General features: G+C 38.9%; 1 protein-coding gene across 4 annotated transcripts in view; it reads right to left on the bottom strand.

Moving 5' to 3' along the window:
- The window catches only part of C2H4orf33 (chromosome 2 C4orf33 homolog), a 143,386-nt gene that overhangs the window by 97,695 nt on the left and 18,497 nt on the right, over positions 1–27,194 (bottom strand). The window contains exon 1 of one of the 4 annotated variants that reach the window (XM_053703661.1): positions 10,355–10,379. The exons of the other annotated variants lie outside the window; for them this stretch is intronic. The gene's annotated coding sequence lies outside the window, so the exon portion shown is untranslated. Of the gene's footprint in view, positions 1–10,354; positions 10,380–27,194 lie in introns of those variants that run through there. 4 annotated transcript variants of the gene reach the window in all.

Here is a 27,194-nt window from a genome sequence, read left to right as displayed (position 1 = left end):
AATGAGGTGAAGAAGAATCCTAGAGTGTCAGCTAAAGACTTACAAAAGTCACTGGCAAATGCCAACATCCCTTTTAGCGAATCTACAATACGTAAAACACTAAACAAGAATGGATTTCATGGGAGGATACCACAGAGGAAGCCACTGCTGTCCAAACAAAATATTGCTGCACATTTACAGTTTGCACAAGAGCACCTGGATGTTCCACAGCAGTACTGGCAAAATATTCTGTGGACAGATGAAACCAAAGTTGAGTTGTTTGGAAGAAACACACAACATTATGTGTGGCAAAAAAGAGGCACAGCACACCAACATCAAAACCTCATCCCAACTTTGAAGTATGGTGGTGGGGGCATCATGGTTTGGCGCTGCTTTGCTGCGTCAGGGCCTGGACGGATTGCTATCATCGAAGGAAAAATGAATTCCCAAGTTTATCAAGACATTTTGCAGGATAACTTAAGGCCATCTGTCTACCCACTGAATCTCAACAGAAGATGGGTGTTGCAACAGGACAATGACCCAAAGCATAGAAGTAAATCAACTACAGAATGGCTTAAACAGAAGAAAATACACCTTCTGAAATGGCCCAGCTAGAGTCCTGACCTTAACCCCATTGAGATGCTGTGGCATGACCTCAAGAAAGCGATTCACACCAGACATCCCAAAAATATTGCTTAACTGAAACAGTTCTGTAAAGAGGAATGGTCAAAAATTACTCCTGCACAGACAACTAACTTTCTAGTTCTTTATTGACTTCAAAAACTATTCTACTCGAGACTTCTGGCTGGAGGAGGGGCGTATAGGTAACCGCATGTGTTACTGGAGCTCCGCGCCTTTGGGAAAGGCCTAATCCATCACCAGTCTATGCTGTTACCCTTGGCTGGTTCCAGGCTCGGGTTCTTAGAATGTTTTGATCCTACATATGGAAGTCTGACCACACAGCCTAATTGTGCACACTGGCTGGTGCACGCCATTTCCTTCAATGTCACCTGGAGCTCGTTTAACCAATATTGGGTCATTTGTCTCAAGAACTTTTTTCCTGACTATTGCTCTTGGTAAATGGTCTACACATGTTATCTTAACATGGACTTTGCAGCTAATGGAAGTACCTGATGTCTGCCCAGAGGTGCCTGGCTCATCCCTAACCTGCTTGCCGTAATAAGGATGTTGCCGATTATATCTGTAAACTATCTTCCTTATCAAAGGCATTGCCGTTAATGGAGCCATCTGAGTCTCGCTGCTATCTTATCTAAAGCCGCGTTCTGCTTGCCCTGAGGTGCCCGGCTACAACTTTAACCTGATTTTCTTAACAAGGTATATGCCGTCAAGGGAAGTTACCTGAGCCATGTTAGCAAGCCACCTGGAAAGTCGGATTTCACTTGCCTAGAGGTGCCTGGATACACCTCTAATAGATGAGCGGTCTTTCAGCCTACCTGGTTGGGCTAAGTTATATTTGGATGCCTTCCCTGTTCTGAGTGAGACGGAGGTAATGCCGACAAACAACGGCACATAATTATTTGTAGCGAAAAGTCTCAAGCTGTAACAGTCCACTCTCTGCTGCTTATGCCACACGACGGAGGTGTTCTATCCGCCCTTCTCTGGGCTTGCGGATTCCCTTCTCTGGTGGGCCGTGGATCTCCCCAAGTGGCAGGCTGATCCTCTCTTCTGAGCTGATGAGATGCCAAAGTTCACGCCGAAATCATCAAAATAAGAAGGCAAGGAGACCTCGAACCACAAAGGTGCGGTTGGTTCCTGATTTGACTGTGAGGTGTTATTCGGCCCCAGATAAGATCTGAGATGGGCAAAAGATAGAGAGTTCCGAATGATGCCATCTAGTTTGACTTGGTGCTCCGGACTTATGGGTATTTAGAAGAAATGTACTGTGTACGGCATATTGCATTTAGAGGCAGCATATAGGACGGTTACGACCAGTCACTGGGCATCGGGCTTAGATAAAATCTACACTTACTGAATTCTGCCTGGGATGTAAGCCTATCCAGCTGAGGTGATATTGAAGCTGTAGACTCAGTACAGTGATATCCTGCTGCTTGGTCTATCCTTGGGACTGTATGAAGCATAAACAACTCCTTGGAACAATTTGCTTGTTTTATTAGACTGCCTATCCATTACTTTTTTTTTACATTAATCTCTCTGGTGTAGGGAAATTTAAATATTTGTTTTGGCAGATCTACCAGTAACTCCTGTATTAGGCTTATTTTCCCTATGATATACTTATGCTGGGATATAGATGTATTTACCATTATAAAATTTGTTTTGTTTCTCTCCCTTTCCTCAATACCGTACACTGTTAGTGATTACTTATTAGCAGTGGCCCCTGTTTGAAATATTACAGTATTTAATGTGAATCTTAATCGAGAGGGTGTTCTGTTAATTGATTAAGAGAGTCAAGAGAGTTACTTGATTAAGAGAATCTGAAGTTGCTTGCCAGCTATAGTTAAGCAGGCATAATTATATGCAACTTGGAGTTCTACAAGTTCCACTCTGACTTATTATGACACTGAATGTATTGTATGTATAAACATCTGAACCATAAATATTCTGCCATAATCGGATATCCCTATGCACAAGATTTGGTTCTCGCAAAGTTCGCATAAGATAAGCACAGAAGTGCATACTTGTAAATATAAGCTGGTAAATAATTTACCAGGATTAGTACAGATCGCCCTTTGCTACGGATTGCGCGTTATTTAAGGGGTAGAACTGTGGGCCTACGTAAAGAACAATCTATTTACATACTTATAGTATAAGTGTTACTAGTACTTTCTATCACAATTTTTATGTACTGGTGTATCAACTAAATAAGGTCTACGTAATAATAAAAGTATAAGCATTTTAGGCAGCACGCTGTTATGGTGTTCTCTTTCTGGGTTGGCTCAGAATAAAAAGTAACACTAACAGTATCAGTAGATACATCGTAGGCAGCACGTTGCTACAGTTTTTTTTCTTGTTTTTTTTCTGAGCCAATTAAGAATAGATCATTCTGTTCATAGAAATATAAGCACCTTAGGAATCACTTTTAAGACAGTTCTCCTTTCTTCTGGGATTATTTTGTATTAAAAAAAAAGGAAGAAAAAAGGGGAAAAGGGGGAAGAAAAGAAAAGAAAGAAAAAAAATGATAATAATAATAACACTGCTAACAGAAGCACAGGCACTGTAGGAATCACTTTGTTAAAGTTTTATTTTTTATTTTTTTTTCCTTTCTTCTAGGGATAGTCAAGAGTATAGATAATACTACAGTATAAGCATGCTAAGACGCACCTTTCGCATAATCTCCTTCTTTCTTGGGTTAACCAAGTTTAAAAGGTACACTTATGACAAAAGCACATGCACCTTAGGAAGCATCTTGATGTAGTATTCTTTCTTCTGGATTAACCAGAATAAAACTAACACTAATAACTGACACACTTACACTACATTTTGCAACAGCCACATTCAGCTAATTCAGAATAGAAATACTACAAACAGTAGCAATATAGTATTACAGGAAGCACTCTATTATAGCCTAGAGACCTTATTCAGGCGGTACTCACGGTACTGTGGGAATTTTTAGATAGGAGAGGTGTTATAATATTCTAAATTCTCTAACACCTTGGATTACACTGGTGGTGTGCTAAAATTTCGATTATCTTTGATTTTGTATACTTCCTAGTTTGTTTATCTAAAAAACGTAGAGACGTTACTCAGAGTTTTAGACCAAGGCCAGTGATATTTAAATTCCTTAACTTCCAAGATAAACTACTATACCTTAAGCACTATAGAAAATGCAATCCTTTCTTCCTAGGTTCTCACAAGTTCTTAATCTTTCAAGATTTGTCATCTGAAATGCTGACTAAGAGAAGGCATATGTCCTTTTTCTATAGCAGGCTGCAGAAGGAAAATTATAACATCAAATTGATATACCCCGCAAAGCTAGTTGTGTTGAGAGAGAATTTCTCACATATTAAATAATGTCGTGGAAGCCGAGACTTTCTGCAGAGAAGCTGGTGTTCCATAATTTAATAGTGGTTATTATAATTATGATGCTTGAATGAACAGAAATTATGTTATCACTGTCAAGAGATTTTATATGTGCTTCATACTGTTATAGGTATATGATCCTGTATTGGTTAGTTTATCACGTGATTTCTGAAACACTTAAAAATGGATGTGTAGGGTTAAGTATGTGGTGTGATGTGTTTTTTTTTATTTATTTTTTTGTCTTCTTATATATTCTAGCTCTCTCCGTCTTGTCTGGCCGGTTCCCCTGCCCTTTCCTCAATTGATAGATAGTAAGGCCTGTCGGTCCCTGATCTTAACCTAATTTCTTGGAACGTGGGCGGCATAACCTCCCCAATTAAAAGGAAATCTATAATAAAATATTTGGGGAAATTTAAGCCTGATCTAGTTCTTCTGCAGGAGTTACATCTTAAACCCCCAGAAATTTCTAAACTTAAAACTAAGTGGGTTGGGGAGGTTATTGCTGCCCCGTCTTCATCTAGAAAAAGGGGGGTCGCCATTTTATTGAATAGAAATTTGGAATATTGAACTGTTAATATCGAAGTAGACCCTGGTGGTCGTTTTTTAATTTTGGAAATTGAGATTAACAGGATCAATTATACAGTCTGTAATATTTATGGACCTAATGAAATTGACCATAATTTTTGGGCGGTCTTATTAGTGATGCTACATAGATTTATAGGTCAGAATTTATTTATTGCAGGCGACTTTAACTTGACAGCAGATGCTATTCTGGATAGCTCAAAAAAAAGATTATACAGCAGACGTAAGAAAGTGCGGATTTTTCAAAAGCTCTGCTCGCATTTGGGTCTTGTCGATATATGGAGAGTACAGAACCCGGATTCTCAGGCTTACACATGCCTATCTCAAGTGCATTAAGCACTTTCAAGGATTGACTATTTCCTTATTTCAGACTCATTGCTTAAATGGAATTGGGTGCCTAGAATTGAGGACATCATAATCTCTGACCATGCTGTAATTTCACTGTGCTGTAAACCTGTTTTCAGGAACTCCAATAATAATTACTTGTATTTTCCCAGATTCTTAAGTAACAATACTAGTTTTCAGAACTGGCTACGACAGAAGTGGTCAGATTTTTATGGAAATAATGGTAATTATTTAGATAAAATTGAAGTGTTCTGGGAGTCATCTATGGCCGTCTTACGAGGGGAGATTAAATCCTATATGTCATACTGGAAGAAGAAAAGCAGTCAGAACGCCAGACAGCTTGCCAATCAAGTGGAAAACTTGTATAGAGCATATATAGATAATCCAATTAAAGCCCATTGGGATGTATACGTCAGGGCGAAGGCTTTTCGAGATATACAGATCAAGCAGAAGAGTGCCCAAGATGACCTTAGAAAAAAAGCTCTATATGGTGGATTCGCCGGGAGATCGGCTAAATCCTCTCCACGTCAGGCAATTTCCGCTATCAAACAAGGCGCAACTAGGTATACTACCATTCTGATATTGAAAGAGTGTTTTTTGAATTCTTCCAAGACTTGTATAAGTCGGAGTCCACTAATTTAGTAAACAAAAGAGAATTTTGGGAAAAGATTAAGGTGCCGAAATTATTGATGGAAGCCTTGGAAGCTATCAACTCCCCTATTACTGAAGAGGAGATCATAATAGCAATTAAGAATGCTAAAACCAATAAAGCAGCCAGACCAGACGCATTCCCTATTGAATTTTATCGAGTATTACATACTCGGGTGTCCCCTATATTGACTAGGTTATATAATTTTTATTTTTCAGAGAATACTAGCTGCTCACCTTGTTTCGCAGCTGCAAATATTTCGTTAATCTTAAAAAAAGGTAAGGACCCTGAGTTACCAAGTTCCTTTAGACCACGGGTGTCAAACACAAGGCCCGCGGGCCGAATCCGGCCCACCAGACCTTGTCATGTGGCCCGTGTAGCCGCCGCCTTATTATTATTATGCATAGCAGAGTACACCTGCAGAGTACTGACTTGCTGCCTAGCCTGCCTGTGTGCCTCCTCACTGACTGTCACTGCCGCCTCCCGTCCCACTCCTCTCCCTCCCACAGTGTGCTGGCCCAGCCGCCCGGCATAGATAGCCTAATACTGCCTATTGATCATTATGGGGGGGAGGTCAGAGTGAGTTCACGCCGCGCCACGCATGCGTATTGTGTCAGTGGAGGACTGGTGACCAGGCGCAGCTCACTTGCCTCACGTGACGTCACTCACTCTGAATGAGAGCGGGAGAAAGCAGAGGGATACAGCCATGGCCGCCTGACGTGACATCTCCAGATTCCATCCACCGCGTCCGCTTGACAGGCAGCAGGCTGCAGGTAGCTCAATCACGAGTGGAGTCAGACAACTAGTCCAGGTCCACAGTGTTGACCGTCAGTACAGCCAGGTAGGAGAATCTTGAATGGCCAGGCTGGGGGTGGGGGGGCCAGGGTGGGCACTGTCTGTCACTGCTGTCTGTCCACAGATTGATTGCTGGAAAATCTTGAATGGCCAGGCTGGGGATGGGGGAGGGGGGGCACTGTGTCACTGTCTGTCCACATATTGATGGGGGTCTCTGAACTTAAGGGAGGGGTCTGGCACTGGCGCCATCTATAATTTATTACTGAATACTCTACTCACTGATTAATTTTATAATAAACCACAACCAGAGGCCCATAATAAGCAGAAGCCAGCAGTTGTTAGCCCTAATGCATTGCTAAGCCTTCCCTAGCTCTTTAAATATCAATACCACCAGCATGATATAATATATATATATATATATATATATATATATATAGTCCTATACAACCGGCCCTTTGAGGGTGACCAAACTGCTGATGTGGCCCCCAATGAATTTGAGTTTGATACCCCTGCTTTAGACCCATTTCAGTGCTTAACACCGATTACAAACTCTTAGCAGCTATTCTAGCTGCCCGATGGAAACCGTGCATTGGTGATCTAATTCATGGTAACCAATCCGGATTTATGCCCGGACAGAACCCAGTCAGAAATACGAGGAAACCCTTAGTGCTCATTGAGTCGCCCTGGTACAGATAAAAGTCCTGTAGTTCACACGAAGTCTTCCGAGAAAGCCATTTTAATGGTTGATGCTGAAAAGGCCTTTGATCGGATCAGCTGGGATCACTTGTTTTTCTCCCTAGACCAATTTGGGCTTTCTGGGTTTTTTAATAACTATGTTCAGTTAATTTACAGTGCCCCCTCATCAGCCGTCATCGTTAACAATGTGACATCCCCACGATTTAGATTACATAGAGGGACCAGATAGGGCTGTCCACTTTCGCCCTTGTTATTCAACATCAGTCTAAAGCCCTTGGTCATATTGTTACGGCAGGAGCTGGATGGCATTTCAATGGCAGGCGAGAAACTGATCCTGCTTCTGTATGCAGACGATCTGTTATTTCTATCCAACCTTATGACCACTCTGCCAAAGCTGCAGGGTATTATTCAAGATTTTGGCGAGATATCTGGTTTCAAGGTTAACACCATGAAATCAGAATTAATGTGGCTGCACAAAAGGCCCACACTTGTTATTAAACATCCTTTCGTGGAAGTTTCTCAAATTACATATTTAGGCCTGCGACTAACTAGAAATCCGGAAGAGTGGTACCAGCTTAACTATGGGTCTGGGCTGGAGCTTTGTAGTAAAAAATTAGAAGAATGGATCATGTTACCCATATCCCTTTCTGCTCGTGTAGTATTGATCAAAACAGTCATTTTCCCCAAACTTCTGTATATTTTTCAAAATATTCTGCTCTTTCTACGTAAAAAGGATATTGATATGTATAATAGAGCTTGCTCTAGATTTTTATGGAAAGGAGCCAAACCACGGATCGCTTGCTATCGTCTTATGAATTCTAAACTGGCAGCTGGCCTAGCCCTCCCAAATATCCAGATCTATAATCTAGTTATTCTCGCTAGATTTGCTCTGGATTGGTTAACCGAAAAAGATCAAATCTCTGCGTGTGGGTGGGAATCACGGCTAGTGGCCCCCTTCCAGCTGAAGGCTTTACTTCACTGTCCATTAACTTCACTCCCTTCAAATATATTTTATCTTTCTACGTTTAGAAATGTTATAGTGGCATGGCAAAGACTGTGTACTGAATTGGATTGCTCTCCTTATGTTTCACACTATTTACCAATATGTGGTAACCCTAATTTTAGCCCGGGACTCTATAATCAGATATTTAAAAACTGGGAGCTAAAAGGTCTAAAAACCATGAAGCAAATTCATGGAACTGATGGCTACCCACTAACTTTTGCAGATATAGCAAATAAATTTGATCTCGGGGCTCGTAAATTTTATGCTTATCTTCAAATTAGACATTTCCTTCAAGAGTTACTCAAAAACTATGGAAATAACTGGTCAATAGGTGATTTACAGCCCATGATATCAATTTATGCATCAGGACTGTATGCAATCTCCCCATTACACTTACTCCTACTTCAGAAAGCCTCTAGTTTACAGGTCAGTGATATGGTAGTAAAATGGTCCACCCAATTCACTGATATAAATGAACAAACTATTGTTGGAAGTTTTAAATTAATTCAACAGAGCTGGGTGCCAACAGTATGGAGAGAATCCCAGATAAAAATTGGGCTTCAGAGGTATTTTACCCCGGGAGCACTGTCTAAATGGTATAATTCAAGGGTTTTATGCTCTAGATGCTTGACAACAGATGCAGATCTATTTCATTGTCTCTGGGGATGTCCAAAAATTCTCCAATTTTGGAAAAAGATCTCATATTGGATGAATACAGTTTTGAAGTTGGAACACGACTGGTTACCCATTGAGATCTTTTTCTTGGTACAATTTCAAGGTATAAGTAAAAATTTTAGTCTCTTAAACACAATTATATTAAGAGGTCATAACCTTATCCTTAAACTATGGAAGGCACGTGAAGCACCCAAATTTTCACAGTTTAAAGCGGCCTTAATGAATCAATTTACGATAGAGCAGTTCAATATTCCATATCCACAAGAAGAGCATTTGGTTGTATTTTTCAGGAAATGGGAAATGTTTGTCTTTTCCTTGCTCTTGGTATTCCAAAAAAAAAAATGATGAAACCATTCAGTGAGTCCGATTTTGTTTTAACTAGTATCCTGTTGGGCCGTTTTCAGCAAGAATGGGCTTTGAGTGATGAATAAATGGACTGGGGGGCCGGCAGATTGCACGGGCGGACTTGTTCTCGTCTCTTTTTTTTCTCTCCCTTTTCTTTCTTTATCAATTTTTTTTCTCAGTATATAAATAAATTAATAAAAAAAAAAAATTACTCCTGACCGTTGTGCACGTCTGATCTGCAAATACAGGAAACGTTTGGTTGAAGTTATTGCTGCCAAAGGAGGTTCAACCAGTTATTAAATCCAAGGGTTCACATACTTTTTCCACCAAATTTTCTTTATTCTCTTGGTATCTTTATTTAAAATGCAAGAATGGAAGTGTAGATGCCGGACCATTTTTGGTGAACAACCTGAGTTGTCCTTGCTGATTGGTGGATAAATTCATCCACCAATAAAAAAATGTGGTCCAGAGTACTGAACCATGAAAAAAAAGCTTAGATGCCTTCTTTTTCAAATAAAGTTAGCAAGAGAACGAAGAAAAATTGATAATAGGAGTAAATTAGAATGTTGTTCAAAATTGCATGCTCTATCTGAATCACGAAAGAAAATAATTTGGGTTCAGTGTCCCTTTAAACGTTGGGTTTATAGTCTTCCTATGGAGGAGTTGGGGAAATAGAAACTGTATCATTCTATGAAGCCCAAAGTTGTCCTATTTCAGTTCTTAAAGGGACAGTCTAGTCAAAATTAAACTTTCATGATTCAGATAGGGCATGTCATTTTAAACAACTTTCAAATTGACTTTTATCATTAAATTTGCCTTGTTCCCTTGGTGGTATTTTTGAAAAAGCTAAACCTAGGTAGACTCAAAATGATTTTTAAACCGTTGAAAACCGCCTCTTAGCTCAGAGCATTTTGAAAGGTTTCACAGTTAGACAGTGTGTCATATAGATAACATTGTGCTTACTCCAATGGAGTTATTTAGGAGTCTGCACTGATTGGCTAAACTGCATGTCTGTCAAAAGCACTTAGATAAGGGGGCAGTCTGCAGAGGCTTAGATACAAGGTAATCACAGAGGTAAAACATATATTAACATAAATGTGTTGGTTATGCAAAACTGGGGAATGGGTAATAAAGGGATTCTCTATCTAAATTCTCATATCTTAGAAATAAATCAACTACACAGAAAGTGAGTCTAAAACCTTTGCTTTATATAAACAGATATAAAGTATTTTATCTTATTCAAACGCCTACAACATGCAAATGATGCTCACAATTATTATACTCACCTAAAAGGATGTGTTTTCAGGAGTTGGGTTTCTGTACAGCCCCTTATGAAAGGGACCAGACTTTATTGGTGAGTGCTACAATGATCAGTAAAGCTATGTAATATAAGCTGTCAAAAATCAGCTCCCAAACATTACAAATATGTGACACAACAAACAAAAAGAAAAGTTCTACTGGACATAAGTTTCTTTCTTGGAATACATTGCTCAGAAACTTTTCCAAAACATTAGTTTACTATATTATACTATTACAGGGCTCAACATTTAGTCCAAAATGTTACTTGCCACTTTTGATCCCACCCATACCACACCCACCAACCGACCTCCCTCTTTGCATATGTTTAGCCAATGTGAAACATCTTATTGTGAAGTCATTTTTTAATATTGTTTGTTTTAAACCATAAATTAAATAATGCTACATACAGTATTAAATTAACAAAAATAAGTGCATAACAGTTAGCAACATCAACTATGGTTCTGGGGAAGACAACAGCTGGTCAGAAAAATGTTATTAAACAGATATTGTTGACATTAATGTGTGGTCATAGCAGACCTGAAAAAAATGTTTTATAATTATCACCTCATCTATCTTTCTTCACTGCCTCCCCTCTCCAATCTCTTTTTACCCCCTCCCTTCTATCTCAGGCCATGGGGCAGATTTATCATGGCCCGAATGGTGCCAAATACCTCTGTTTCCACACGAGCCTTCAGGCTTGCTGGAAACAGGAGTTAAGAAGCAGCAGTCTTAAGACCCCTGCTCCTTAACTCATCCGCCACTTCTGAGGCTGCGAACAGCAATCGGTCCAATCTCATACGATCGGGTCGATTGACACAGATTGGCTGCAAATCTGCAGGGGGCAGCATTGCACAAGCATTTCACCAGAACTGCTTGTGCAATGTTAAATGTAGACAGCGATGCTACAGCAGATCATGTCCGCCAAACATTTATAAATCGCCCCCCATATCTTTTCACTCTCTCTCCTCACTTTCTTTATATTTCTCCACTCTCACTTTTCCTCTCCAATCTCTCTCTGCCCCTGTTTACCCTCTCAGAAGTAACAGTCTAACCACTAATGGGGTTCCTATAGCCCCAGAGGAAAATGTCATTGCCCTTTCATGGATATTTAATATCCCTTTAGATAATATTTGTAGCAGGTAGCCTAATATTCATTCAATAACTTTCACTAGCCACTGTTAACACTTACCAATGGCTAGTGGAAATTATGAGCCCTGATACTATGTATCTATCTATAACTCTAATATATATATATATATATATATATATATATATATATATATATATATATATATATATATATATATATATATATATATATATATATATATATATATATATATATATATATATATATATATTTATTATTAGGTGAGCAACAGGCTAAAATTTAATTAAGTTTTTTTTTTTTCTCTGCATTAAATCTAAAATAATATATTTTAAATATATTACATTTTATAGATGTCTCTGTGCTTACTAAAAGCACAAAGGAAATGTGTCCTTGTCAACGATCAAAATTGTGTGCGTTTGCCATTAAGAAATTGGTGCTTGAAAATCATGTATTTCCTTTCTTATTTTAGATCATTGTAAACAGTTTTAACAGCCTTTACCTGCAAAAAATACACTACCTCTTTATTTACAGGTTTTCTGCTACAGCACAAGTAACTAGAACAAACCTACCTGTATTCAAGCTAGGAGTTCTAGAGATTTTGTATTCTTTCAAAACAGGAAATAAATGGTCACCACCATATATCATAAAATAGGTAAGTCTATATTAAACTTTCACGATTTAGATAGAGCATGTGAATTAAAACAACTTTCCAATTCACTTATATTATCACGTGTTTTCTTCTGATATCCTTTGTTGAAGAGTAAAGCTAGGTAGGCTGGCAGGAGCTCAGGAGCGTGCATGTGTTTAGCAGTTTATGGCAGCAGTGTTTGTAATTATTTATAAGATGGCTAGAGATACGTGCATGCTCCTGAGCTCACCTATGATTACTCTTTAACAAAGGATACCAAGAGAACCAAGCAAAATAAATAACCAAAGTAAATTGGCAAGTTGTTTAAATGTCATGCTCTATCCAATCTCTTAAAGTTTAATTTTTACTTTACTGTCCCTTTAAGTAAGGAACTAATACATTTCCATTTTTCATATGCTCTTCAGAGGACATTCTCTACCCCTGAATCTGTTGCTACTCAGAAAGTGATCCACTTTTAAAATTACAGAGTCCCCTTTCTACTCTTCAACAAAGGATATCAATAAGTTAATTTGCAGGTGGCTATAAAGTAATCCCCAAAAGCACACACATAGTTATAGATAATTTTTCACAAACTAGAGGTGATATCGGTACTGTAGGTAAGTTCATGTGCGAGGTATGTTTGTATTGAACCGAGAAAGGTATACAACCATTTTACTCGCCCTGTGATATAAAACAAACCCTCCTATGGTAACATTGTATCCAGTAGTTAATCCAGTGGCGTCACTAGGGGGGGGCGGGGGGGGGGCGGGCCGCACCCGGGTGACACCCTCCAGGGGGTGACACCAAAAAAAAAAAAAAAAAAAAATTTTTTTTTTTTTTTTTTTTTTTTTTTAATTTTTATTGAAATTCAAAAAAATACAATGTTGAGATGCATAGATTTTTTTTATTAGAGGGGCTGGCATTTGTGAACATTGGTGGGACTGGGGAAGATGTAGACACACAATTTTGCCCCTTGAGCCAGTGCTGCAATTTCAAAAAATAGTTTTCCCGGCTGCTTTTGCTTGTTTGTACTTTGCTTCTCCCCTGCCCAATTTCGCTATGAATGTTGTGGGCATGCTGTGGGGCTTGCAAAGTTGCGCTGCTAGCCTAAACCTGCCTGCCTATCTGTGCTCACTGCTCAGTGACATGTGGAGCAGTGGAGTCACTCACTGCTGTGCTGTCTCTCTAAACGGGAACTGGGAAATCGTGAGGGGATGCCTGGCACCTGACCGCATGACTGTTTGACACTGTCTTTAAAATGAAGGAGCCACGTATGATGCCCACCAGACCATTACGGTTACAGTACACTAAGTGCACACTGAACAGGTAGGAGGGCGGGCGGGGGTCTGGGGGTTGGCAGAGTGCAGAGGTGATTGGCCATAAGAAGCGGTAGGCACGCGGCCCGGGGCTGTGCACTGACAGGCTTGGAACAGAGTCAGAGAGCAGAATTTTCATAGTTTGCACCTAAAACTTTTCTTTAGTGATTTATTTTTAGAGTGCTCGCCTCTGTTTATCTTTCATTTGATGCTCTGCTGAGCCAGGGAGCAGCTCTAGGCATGCGCTTTATAATTAATGCAGTGCAGTTTACATATTTTTAAGTGTGTGTCTGAGTTTTTGTGTGTGTGTGTGTGTCTCAGTGTTTTTGTGTGTGTGTTTTTGTGTGTGTGTCTGAGTGTGCTTCCGAGTGTTTGTGTGTGCATCTGTGTATGTTTTAAGTGTGTCTGAGTTTTTGTATGTGTGTTTGCCTGTGTTTTTGTGTGTGTCTGCTTTCTGGGGGGGGGGGTGACACCATAACTTACCGCACCGGGTGACACCAACCCTAGTGACGCCACTGAGTTAATCACAGTATAGATGAGTTTGGATGACTTAACGCTCATATCACCATGTACCCAAACTGTTCACTGCCTCTAATTGAATGACTTCTTTCCGTTAATTTCGTGAGTATTCGTTAAATTCAGTATGGGCATACTGTCCTCCTGCAACGGTCGTGTCCAATCAGCGTCCGCATTGCACTCTCGTTGTCAGGGTTCTCCCATAAACCCTCATTAACAATTTGCAAAGTTTCCAGGAGACAGCGTCCAAGAGGGCGGAAATAAGGTGAATACGTCAGGATCTCCAAAAAAGATAAAAGTATCTAAAATGCGTTGGCTGTGTATGCTGTGCCCTGTACTGGACTTTTAAACTTTGTATCTAATAAAGCTACTTTTATCATTTTTGGAGATCCTGACGTATTCACCTTATTTCAGCACTCTTGGGCGCTGTCTCCTAGAAAACATAATTTATGTAAGAACTTACCTGATAAATTCATTTCTTTCATATTAGCAAGAGTCCATGAGCTAGTGACGTATGGGATATACATTCCTACCAGGAGGGGCAAAGTTTCCCAAAACCTCAAAATGCCTATAAATACACCCCTCACCACACCCACAATTCAGTTTAACGAATAGCCAAGAAGTGGGGTGATAAAAAAGTGCGAAAGCATATAAAATAAGGAATTGGAATAATTGTGCTTTATACAAAAATCATAACCACCACAAAAAAAAAAGGGCGGGCCTCATGGACTCTTGCTAATATGAAAGAAATGAATTTATCAGGTAAGTTCTTACATAAATGATGTTTTCTTTCATGTAATTAGCAAGAGTCCATGAGCTAGTGACGTATGGGATAATGACTACCCAAGATGTGGATCTTTCCACACAAGAGTCACTAGAGAGGGAGGGATAAAATAAAGACAGCCAATTCCTGCTGAAAATAATCCACACCCAAAAATAAAGTTTAATGAAAAATATAAGCAGAAGATTCAAACTGAAACCGCTGCCTGAAGTACTTTTCTACCAAAAACTGCTTCAGAAGAAGAAAATACATCAAAATGGTAGAATTTAGTAAAAGTATGCAAAGAGGACCAAGTTGCTGCTTTGCAAATCTGGTCAACCGAAGCTTCATTCCTAAACGCCCAGGAAGTAGAAACTGACCTAGTAGAATGAGCTGTAATTCTTTGAGGCGGAGTTTTACCCGACTCAACATAGGCAAGATGAATTAAAGATTTCAACCAAGATGCCAAAGAAATGGCAGAAGCTTTCTGGCCTTTTCTAGAACCGGAAAAGATAACAAATAAACTAGAAGTCTTACGGAAAGATTTCGTAGCTTCAACATAATATTTCAAAGCTCTAACAACATCCAAAGAATGCAACGATTTCTCCTTAGAATTCTTAGGATTAGGACATAATGAAGGAACCACAATTTCTCCACTAATGTTGTTGGAATTCACAACTTTAGGTAAAAATTCAAAAGAAGTTCGCAACACCGCCTTATCCTGATGAAAAATCAGAAAAGGAGACTCACAAGAAAGAGCAGATAATTCAGAAACTCTTCTGGCAGAAGAGATGGCCAAAAAGGAACAAAACTTTCCAAGAAAGTAATTTAATGTCCAATGAATGCATAGGTTCAAACGGAGGAGCTTGAAGAGCTCCCAGAACCAAATTCAAACTCCAAGGAGGAGAAATTGACTTAATAACAGGTTTTATACGAACCAAAGCTTGTACAAAACAATGAATATCAGGAAGAATAGCAATCTTTCTGTGAAAAAGAACAGAAAGAGCAGAGATTTGTCCTTTCAAAGAACTTGCGGACAAACCCTTATCTAAACCATCCTGAAGAAACTGTAAAATTCTCGGTATTCTAAAAGAATGCCAAGAAAAATGATGAGAAAGACACCAAGAAATATAAGTCTTCCAGACTCTATAATATATCTCTCGAGATACAGATTTACGAGCCTGTAACATAGTATTAATCACAGAGTCAGAGAAACCTCTTTGACCAAGAATCAAGCGTTCAATCTCCATACCTTTAAATTTAAGGATTTCAGATCCTGATGGAAAAAAGGACCTTGTGACAGAAGGTCTGGTCTTAACGGAAGAGTCCACGGTTGGCAAGAGGCCACCCGGACAAGATCCGCATACCAAAACCTGTGAGGCCATGCCGGAGCTACCAGCAGAACAAACGAGCATTCCTTCAGAATCTTGGAGATTACTCTTGGAAGAAGAACTAGAGGCGGAAAGATATAGGCAGGATGATACTTCCAAGGAAGTGATAATGCATCCACTGCCTCCGCCTGAGGATCCCGGGATCTGGACAGATACCTGGGAAGTTTCTTGTTTAGATGGGACGCCATCAGATCTATTTCTGGAAGTTCCCACATTTGAACAATCTGAAGAAATACCTCTGGGTGAAGAGACCATTCGCCCGGATGCAACGTTTGGCGACTGAGATAATCCGCTTCCCAATTGTCTATACCTGGGATATGAACCGCAGAGATTAGACAGGAGCTGGATTCCGCCCAAACCAAAATTCGAGATACTTCTTTCATAGCCAGAGGACTGTGAGTCCCTCCTTGATGATTGATGTATGCCACAGTTGTGACATTGTCTGTCTGAAAACAAAAGAACGATTCTCTCTTCAGAAGAGGCCAAAACTGAAGAGCTCTGAAAACTGCACGGAGTTCCAAAATATTGATCGGTAATCTCACCTCCTGAGATTCCCAAACTCCTTGTGCCGTCAGAGATCCCCACACAGCTCCCCAACCTGTGAGACTTGCATCTGTTGAAATTACAGTCCAGGTCGGAAGCACAAAAGAAGCCCCCTGAATTAAACGATGGTGATCTGTCCACCATGTTAGAGAGTGTCAAACAATCGGTTTTAAAGATATTAATTGAGATATCTTCGTGTAATCCTTGCACCATTGCTTCAGCATACAGAGCTGAAGAGGTCGCATGTGAAAACGAGCAAAGGGGATCGCGTCCGATGCAGCAGTCATAAGACCTAGAATTTCCATGCATAAGGCTACCGAAGGGAATGATTGTGACTGAAGGTTTCGACAAGCTGCAATCAATTTTAGACGTCTCTTGTCTGTTAAAGACAGAGTCATGGACACTGAATCCATCTGGAAACCCAGAAAGGTTACCTTTGTCTGAGGAATCAATGAACTTTTTGGTAAATTGATCCTCCAACCATGATCTTGAAGAAACAACACAAGTCGATTCGTATGAGATTCTGCTAAATGTAAAGACTGAGCAAGTACCAAGATATCGTCCAAATAAGGAAATACCACAATACCCTGTTCTCTGATTACAGACAGAAGGGCACCGAGAACCTTTGTAAAAATTCTTGGAGCTGTAGCTAGGCCAAACGGCAGAGCCACAAACTGGTAATGCTTGTCCAGAAAAGAGAATCTCAGGAACTGATAATGATCTGGATGAATCGGAATATGCAGATATGCATCCTGTAAATCTATTGTGGACATATAATTCCCTTGCTGAACAAAAGGCAAGATAGTCCTTACAGTTACCATCTTGAACGTTGGTATTCTTACGTAACGATTCAATATTTTTAGATCCAAAACTGGTCTGAAGGAATTCTCCTTCTTTGGTACAATGAAGAGATTTGAATAAAACCCCATCCCCTGTTTCAGAACTGGAACTGGCATAAATTACTCCAGTCAACTCTAGATCTGAAACACATTTCAGAAATGCTTGAGCTTTTACTGGATTTACTGGGACACGGGAAAGAAAAAATCTCTTTGCAGGAGGTCTCATCTTGAAACCAATTCTGTACCCTTCTGAAACAATGCTCTGAATCCAAAGATTGTGAACAGAATTGATCCAAATTTCCTTGAAAAAACGTAACCTGCCCCCTACCAGCTGAGCTGGAATGAGGGCCGCACCTTCATGTGGACTTAGAAGCAGGCTTTGCCTTTCTAGCTGGCTTGGATTTATTCCAGACTGGAGATGGTTTCCAAACTGAAACTGCTCCTGAGGATGAAGGATTAGGCTTTTGTTCTTTGTTGAAACGAAAGGAACGAAAACGATTATTAGCCCTGCTTTTACCTTTAGATTTTTTATCCTGTGGTAAAAAAGTTCCTTTCCCACCAGTAACAGTTGAAATAATGGAATCCAACTGTGAACCAAATAATTTGTTACCCTGGAAAGAAAAGTTAAGTAAAGTTGATTTAGAAGCCATATCAGCATTCCAAGTTTTAAGCCATAAAGCTCTTCTAGCTAAAATAGCTAGAGACATAAACCTGACATCAACTCTGATAATATCAAAAATGGCATCACAGATAAAATTATTAGCATGCTGTAGAAGAATAATAATATCATGAGAATCATGATGTGTTACTTGTTGCGCTAAAGTTTCCAACCAGAAAGTTGAAGCTGCAGCAACATCAGCCAAAGATATAGCAGGTCTAAGAAGATTACCTGAACACAGATAAGCTTTTCTTAGAAAGGATTCAATTTTCCTATCTAAAGGATCCTTAAACGAAGTACCATCTGACGTAGGAATAGTAGTACGTTTAGCAAGGGTAGAAATAGCCCCATCAACTTTAGGGATTTTGTCCCAAAATTCTAATCTGTCAGACGGCACAGGATATAATCGCTTAAAATGTTTAGAAGGAGTAAATGAATTACCCAATTTATCCCATTCTTTGGAAATTACTGCAGAAATAGCATTAGGAACAGGAAAAACTTCTGGAATAACCACAGGAGCTTTAAATACCTTATCCAAACGTTTAGAATTGGTATCAAGAGGACCAGAATCCTCTATTTCTAAAGCAAATAGTACTTCTTTAAGTAAAGAACGAATAAATTCCATTTTAAATAAATATGAAGATTTATCAGCATCAACCTCTGAGACAGAATCCTCTGAACCAGAAGAGTCATCAGAATGATGTTCATTTAAAAAATCATCTGTAGGGAGAGAAGTTTTAAAAGATTTTTTACGTTTACTAGAAGGAGAAATAACAGACATAGCCTTCTTTATGGATTCAGAAACAAAATCTCTTATGTTATCAGGAACATTCTGCACCTTAGATGTTGAAGGAACCAGGGCCGGTGCTAGGATTTTTGGCTACACAGGCAAAGACACATTTTGCCGCCCCCCCCCCCCCACACACACACACAAAAAAAAAAAAAAATGATATACCCTGCTACTTAACAAAATGTTCTAGTAATGTGTAGTAGATATTTCACATACATACATACAATTTTACACATGCATACATATTTTCACACACACATATTTACACATACATGCACACACATTTACACATACATACACACACATTTACACATACATACACACACTTACACATACACACATTTACACATACATACACACACACATTTACACATACATACACACACACATTTACACATACATACACACACACATTTACACATACATACACACACATTTACACATACATACACACACATTTACACATACATACACATACACTTACACATACATACACATACACTTACACATACATACACATACACTTACACATACATACACATACACTTACACATACATACACATACACACATTTACACATACATTTACACACACACACATATTAAGACATACATTTACACATACATACACACATTTACACAAACATACACACACACATATTTACATATACATACACACACATATTTACACATACATTTACACATACACACATATTTAGACATACATTTACACATACATACACACACATTTACACAAACATACACACACACACACATGTTTACAGCAGCATAAGTGTCATGATTGTCACTCTTATTGAAATCACATATTCTATCCCCAAGTTGAGCTAAACTAGCAAACACTTCAGTTCAGTGAACAGACACAGCCGAGCAAAACTCTCTCCCTACCCATCCCCCCTCTCCTGTTTGCCTACCCTCTGCTTACTGTGAGGGGCTTGTGTCTGATTTCCCAGTTAAATTGTGACCCCCCTCTGCAGGAACAGCTTCCTGGCTTATGATGTTTAACACAGCACGGTATCTCTCTGACTCTTCACGGAGCTTGGACTGCATTAAGCAGATACTCCCACAAATCATTAAAAGTAAGTGTTTATTTAAGCAAACGGTTCAGAACATGCAGCATGGAAAATAGCTCAGACAGTGGAGTAAAAGTAAACTTGTATTTAACTGTCTGATCTATTTTCCGTGGTGCAGTTTCTGAGCTGTTTGCTTAAATAAACAATTGCTTTTAAAGGGCAGGCTTTGTTTTTTCTATAGAAACTGCTTTAGTACAGGCTTTGCTTTACCTGTGAGTTGACCGTCTGCTGCTGCCAATTCAGAAGAACTGAGCGATTTGCAAATCCGTTTCAGCCAGGACAGCCCAGCTCCTGCATGCATAGCTGCTCCAGCAGCTCCACCCCCGTCCTTTCCCTACAGAAGCCCACGCGCACTGAACAGATGATGCAGCCTGTGCGCGCGGGAAACATTTGAATTTGATACAATATTTTAAAAAATGTAAGCTACGTATGTATTAGCATGGCAGTATTAGCACGGCACCCCAATTCGCCTAAAGAAAATGCAATGTTGTCTGGACTGGGGGCGGAGTGGACCGCAAATGTTAAAAAAAAAAGTTGCTGCTTGTCACCGGCAGTTTGCGCCCCAATACTGTGGCGCCCTAAGGCCAATGCCTAACTTGCCTATATGCAAGCGCCGGCCCTGGAAGGAACTGCAACAGGCAATGGTACTTTACTAAAGGAAATATTATCTGCTTTAACAAGTTTGTCATGACAATCAATACAAACAACAGCTGGAGGAATAGCTACCAAAAGTTTACAGCAGATACACTTAGCTTTGGTAGATCCAGCACTAGACAGCGATTTTCCTGTAGTATCTTCTGACTCAGATGCAACGTGAGACATCTTGCAATATGTAAGAGAAAAAACAACATATATATATAAAGCAAAATTGATCAAATTCCTTAAATGACAGTTTCAGGAATGGGAAAAAATGCCAAAGAACAAGCTTCTAGCAACCAGAAGCAATGAAAAATGAGACTTAAATAATGTGGAGACAAAAACGACGCCCATATTTTTCGCGCCAATAAGACGCCCACATTATTTGCCGCCTAAATGCTTTTTGGCGCCAAAATGACGCCACATCCGGAACTCCGACATTTTTGGCGCAAAATAACGTCAAAAAATGACGCAACTTCCGGCGACACGTATGACGCCGGAAACGGAAACGAATTTTTTGCGCCAAAAAAGTCAGCGCCAAGAATGACGCAATAAAATTAAGCATTTTCAGCCCCCGCGAGCCTAACAGCCCACAGGGAAAAAGAGTCAAATTTTTGAAGGTAAGAAAAAATGAATAAATCAAATGCATTATCCCAAATATGAAACTGACTGTCTGAAAATAAGGAAAGTTGAACATTCTGAGTCAAGGCAAATAAATGTTTGAATACATATATTTAGAACTTTATAAACAAAGTGCCCAACCATAGCTTAGAGTGTCACAGAAAATAAGATTTACTTACCCCAGGACACTCATCTACATGTTTGTAGAAAGCCAAACCAGTACTGAAACGAGAATCAGCAGAGGTAATGGTATATATAAGAGTATATCGTCGATCTGAAAAGGGAGGTAAGAGATGAATCTCTACGACCGATAACAGAGAACCTATGAAATAGACCCCGTAGAAGGAGATCACTGCATTCAAATAGGCAATACTCTCCTCACATCCCTCTGACATTCACTGCACGCTGAGAGGAAAACCGGGCTCCAACTTGCTGCGGAGCGCATATCAACGTAGAATCTAGCACAAACTTACTTCACCACCTCCATCGGAGGCAAAGTTTGTAAAACTGAATTGTGGGTGTGGTGAGGGGTGTATTTATAGGCATTTTGAGGTTTGGGAAACTTTGCCCCTCCTGGTAGGAATGTATATCCCATACGTCACTAGCTCATGGACTCTTGCTAATTACATGAAAGAAACTATGGTTATAGGTATACAGTATATGGACCAGCAATTCATTGCAGCACTCAAGCGGTACTTAAACTATGTGTTTAACACAGAGTTGCAGAGTCATTTGTGCTAAAATTGCATGCTCTAACAAGCTAATTTTTCTGCTATAATGGCCATTTATGTAGCCTCTCTCTGAAATTAAGACTTCCTGTAGTTTTAAAATGTATCTAATAGTTGCATGGCCGGATATTTTATTCCTACTTATTTTCTTTTTAAAGTGCCAGATGGTTCAAGATATACAAAATGAACACATTCAATTTTCTTATTTTCAGTTAAGTTTATTGAAAAACATTAGATTAGCGTACTAAACGTTGGCATTTTGGGAAGGTAAATGGATGCTAAATGAAGAACTATGAAGTGTTTGATTAAAATGTTCAATAAATAATGACTTCATGTTGGTTATTTGTAAGTTATAGAAAAGTATACAAAAATGCTAATTATTTTATGTATGGTGGCTCTTTGCAGGTTTTTTTTTTTAAACCGATGTTTAAAAGTACAAGCTTTGCAGAGAAAGAGTTAAAATACATATTTTCTTCAGCACTTTACTTCAATTTCTGAAATTACCCCTCTACATTATGAATTTGATATTTGTATTTTATTAAATACTTTAAAATAAATGAAGTTATCTAAAGCTGGTTTGTTGATAAACTATGGATGTGCAAATAAAATGGTTTTTCATATTTACTTTAAGACAAAGAAATGTAGGAGAAATATAACATTGATTTAAAAGAAAAACACTTAAAAAAAAACACAGCTTTATCCACTACAGAAATCTTTGGTAGTCTGTAGGGTTATGAAGTCCTAATTGTAATTCTGCACACATAACTCATCCTATTCAAATTAGACTAAAGGGACAGCCTAAGATCTACTGGACATACAGAAATGAGAAACTATCAGACATCCTTATTAAAAACAACAGCACTTGATATGTTAGTTACTTTGGCTGTTTCTTCACACATCTATAGTAGCAGAAATTAAGACATCTGTCACAAAGTAGCACTGCATCTAATTTAAGTGAGATTTGTATGCTTGCTCACATAGTCAGAATTTCTGTATAATGTATCATTTGTTCTTGACATAGTTAATAGAAAATAGAGACTCTTATAGTTATTTTCGGTCTTTGGATCCCCTCAGCATTAATGAAGTCATAAAATGATGCAGGTCTAATTTAGGTTCCATTTCTAAAACTATCACAAGCACTAGGCAAAAAAAAAAAAACTGAAGTTTTTAAAAAAAAAAGTTTTGGATTCTTTTTTAAGCCATTTCAAACCACTAGAATATAACATGCTAAACTTCATTAGAAAATAAAAGCTAGATAAAATCTGTAAATATATGTATACTGTAGGCGTTTATATAAATAGGTCAAGAATTTGAATATTAGTACCTGGACTGGTTTTGGTCGATTAAGATGTATAAGTACATTTAAACACTACTGCAATGGATTCTAATGTGTCCTATATTCTAATAAATGTTTGTACAATTCCATCTGCTATGACTTGAAGGACAGAATTTATATGATTGGATCCTGATGCATTCAACTGAAACTAAATAATGGTAAACATACTTTTAGGCAGGGGTGGTAAGGTCAATAACTTGAAACAAAAACAGGACAAGCTCCACTTTGGCACCACTACACCTGTCATTTTAGCACTAGCATTATGCATATGTGTGACAGTGATAAAGGAACATCAGGACAACAGAGCAGCAGGATATAATTCTGGAAAGACCAGTGCTCTGCTGGTGATGGCAAGTTAGAAGTAAAAGTCACCAGAAGCTTTTTAGCGTTACTTTGTTCCCCCCACCAAAAAATAGTAAATGTTTGGTGTCTGAAAATTAACAACACCCAACAGCCATAGCATTTTCATCTAAAGTTGTAACGAAGGATGGAGTCTGAAGTCTCAATGGGCATAGAATGTTGTTTGGCCCGAGAATGACTAATAATATTCTGGTGGTCACTAAATAGTCGATAAATGCCTGTCCATGAATAATCTGATTCTCCCAGCTAAGGGTCATAGGTACAAGAATTATGATACTGATTGGAGGATTAACTGAAAAAAGGCCTAGTGAGATTCGTCCACTTAAAGGGACAGTGTACACTAGTATTGCTGACAAATGTCTGTTGCTGCCGGAACTGAGCAGGGATTGGTTCAATCTGTTGTGCCTTCTGTCAGATCTACATCTTGTCCATCCTTGGTCTGTTCGGCAAGTGTGCTAGCCACTCTGACGTTTCTCTCCTGTCATCCTCGCCTACCTCTTTTTCATCTGCTACATCCCTGCCCAATTCTCTCATTAATCTAGTCCCCAGGCTTGAGGCCTACTGCACAACAGTATACTGACAGGAACGTGAGCACCACCAATCTATGTGGTAAAAGTGAGGTACTGCAAGATGGCAAAACCCAGTAAATCTACAGCTGCATTCACTTACACAAGACCTATACTTTGTATTGGCTCTCATCCTACTGGGCCCTTCCCAGAGGTGAGGTCTTCCCCTATAAAACTCTGCAGCTCACTAACAAATTGCTTGGACTGTGTTGTGAGTTTCTCCAGTTTCCAAGCTCCTGTTGCTTGTACCTATGTTATTATCTGGATTCCTGACCACTAAGGCGGGGGGGGGGGTAATCTCTTCACTACAGCTAAATTTAACCTTACCAGCTACATGATTAACCCTTTCTCTGCCGGGAAGATCAGAAGTGTGAAGTGCAGCTGCAATTAGTGGCCTTCTAAATTACCAAAAAGCAATGGCAAAGTCATGCGTGTCTTCTATTTCTGAACAAAGGGGATCTCAGAAAAGCTTTTACAATAATTTTTTATATGACTGCACAAGCTGTATGTAAATAATTTCAGTGAGAAACCTAAAGTTTGTGAAAAAAAGTTAACTTTTTTTTTTTTTTTTTTTAATATGATTGCGTTTGGCGGCAAAATCGAGGCATGAAATACACCAGAATTGGCCTAGATCAATACCTTGGACATTAAAAATTAGAATATAATTATAAGATTTGGTAGTTGCCAATTATTTTAATAACACACATTTTTACCAAAACGGCTAACATCTGTAAAAATCATTAATGTGGCTATCAATGTAAACATATAAGCCGGCCCATTTTGGGTTCAGCACCCGGGATAGTGCTTGCCGATTAGTGGCTACATTTAGCCACCAATCAGCAAGCTCTACCCAGGTGCTGAACCATAGATGGGCCAGCTTGTAAGCTTACATTCCTGCTTTTTCAAATAAAGATACCAAGAGAAGAAAAATTGATAACCGGAATAAATTAGAGAGTTGCTTAAAATTGCATGCTCTATGTGAATTGTGAAAGAAAAAAAATTGGGTTCAGTATCCCTTTAATTAGACAACCCAAGGTATTGATCTAAGCCCATTTTAGTATATTTCATGCCGCCAAATGCGATCATATAAAAAAAAAATTGTTAACTTTTTCACAAACTTTGCGTTTCTCACTGAAATTAATTACATAAAGGCACAAATGATTGTAAAAGCTTCTCTGGGAACTCCTTCGTTCAGAAATAGCAGACATAAATGGCTTTGCCATTGCTTTTTGGTAATAAGAAGGCCTCTAATTGCAGCTGCCCACTACACTTCTATTATTCCTGCCAGTGAAGGGGTTAATCTGGTAGCTTGTAAGGTTAATTGTAGCTTCAGTGTACAGATTACCATCCCACCTGACAATTCCCACCACCTGATCCCTCCCAAACAGCTCTAATTTCTCCCTCACCGCCCCACTGGTCACATTCATCTTAGGTACTCGCAGACAGTCTGCCAATATAAAAGATTTAAAGCAATTTTTTAATTAATTGTATTCCTATTTGCTGCAATGTGGAATTCCCTCTTACCCTCCAACCTCCCTGATCCCTCCCAAACAGCTCTCTAACCCTTCTCCCTCTAACTAGCAGCAACCCTTTTTTTCTGTAATGTAGTGGTCCCCCCACCTCCCCCCTCAAAATCGTTAGGGAACCCCCCCCCCCCGCCCTTTTTCTGAAGTGTAGCCTACATCCCTCCCTGTCCATTTATCTTTTTTTTCTTTATTGTAGGGCCATCCCACTCCTCCCCCCTCTGCTGCTGGACCACCCATCTCTGAGATTCCCTTTCACACCTCTCCAGCAAATGATCTGGCATCAGATTGGGTTGTGTACTTAAAAAAAAAAAAAAAATTAAAAAAGGAGATATATATAATTTTTTTTCTATTTTTTTCTTGAAGTCTTGTACATATATACATATATGTACATGCACTAGGTTGCATGTGTAGATTTTTATTTTTTAATTTATTTTTTACTTTAAATGGATATTGATTTGGGGTTTGTCTCCATATCCCCTAATCTTTTTGGAACCTATGAGAGCCATGATATCATTCCCCAATAACCATAGTATATATTACAATATGGTCAGCGTATACTGTATGTCCTTATGCTAGCCTGGCTTTTCAATTTAATTTAAGTTATTTGGTTAGCTGACAAAAATAGCATTATATGCTTGTATATATTTGGTTGCCTTGGCAACAAGCTAATTTTGCCAGGGTGGTTGATATTTTTTACAGCTGCTTAGTTGTTTAGATTCACATGTACAGTTTCTGTTCCCTCTCTCCACATTATCATAAGTTTTGATAAAGTTTGATAGATAATTTAGTACTTGCTCATCATAGTGCAGTGATAATTAGTGATGTTGCGAAACCGCCATTGACTTCAATAGGCAGGCAAACTTTAAAACCTACAAGGACTCTTTCTGGCCACAATAGTGATGGAAAAGTTGTTTCAATGGGACTAACACCGGGACTGTGGCATGCTGGAGGGGGATCCCTGGCAAAACTCCCATGGAAAATTACATAGTTGATGCAGAGTCTGCTTTTAACCCATAAAGGGCCTAAATCACCTAACATTCCCAAATTGTTTGCAATAACGTGCTTTAAAACATCAGTTATGATGTATCTATCAGGTAGTGTAAGGGTAACGGCCGCTTCACAGTGACAGAGCAAACTCCAAGTGTAACGCACCACAAACAACCGCAAACAGTCCATTTGCACAACCACGAGATAGATTTGATAGATAGATACATAGCTCAATCGATGCAATATACATATGATCGATACAAATTACATAGATCAATAGATGCAATATACATTTGATAGATACGAATTACATAGATCAATAGATGCAATATACATTTGATAGATACGAATTACATAGATCAATAGATGCAATATCCATTTGATTGATACGAATGTTATCGATCCAAAGATGCAATATACATTTG

The sequence above is a fragment of the Bombina bombina genome, chromosome 2 (assembly GCF_027579735.1).
Source record: "Bombina bombina isolate aBomBom1 chromosome 2, aBomBom1.pri, whole genome shotgun sequence".
In the NCBI taxonomy this organism is placed as follows: domain Eukaryota; kingdom Metazoa; phylum Chordata; class Amphibia; order Anura; family Bombinatoridae; genus Bombina; species Bombina bombina.
Note: the sequence above shows the minus strand (reverse complement) of the source record. Positions and strands in the feature narration are given on the sequence as shown.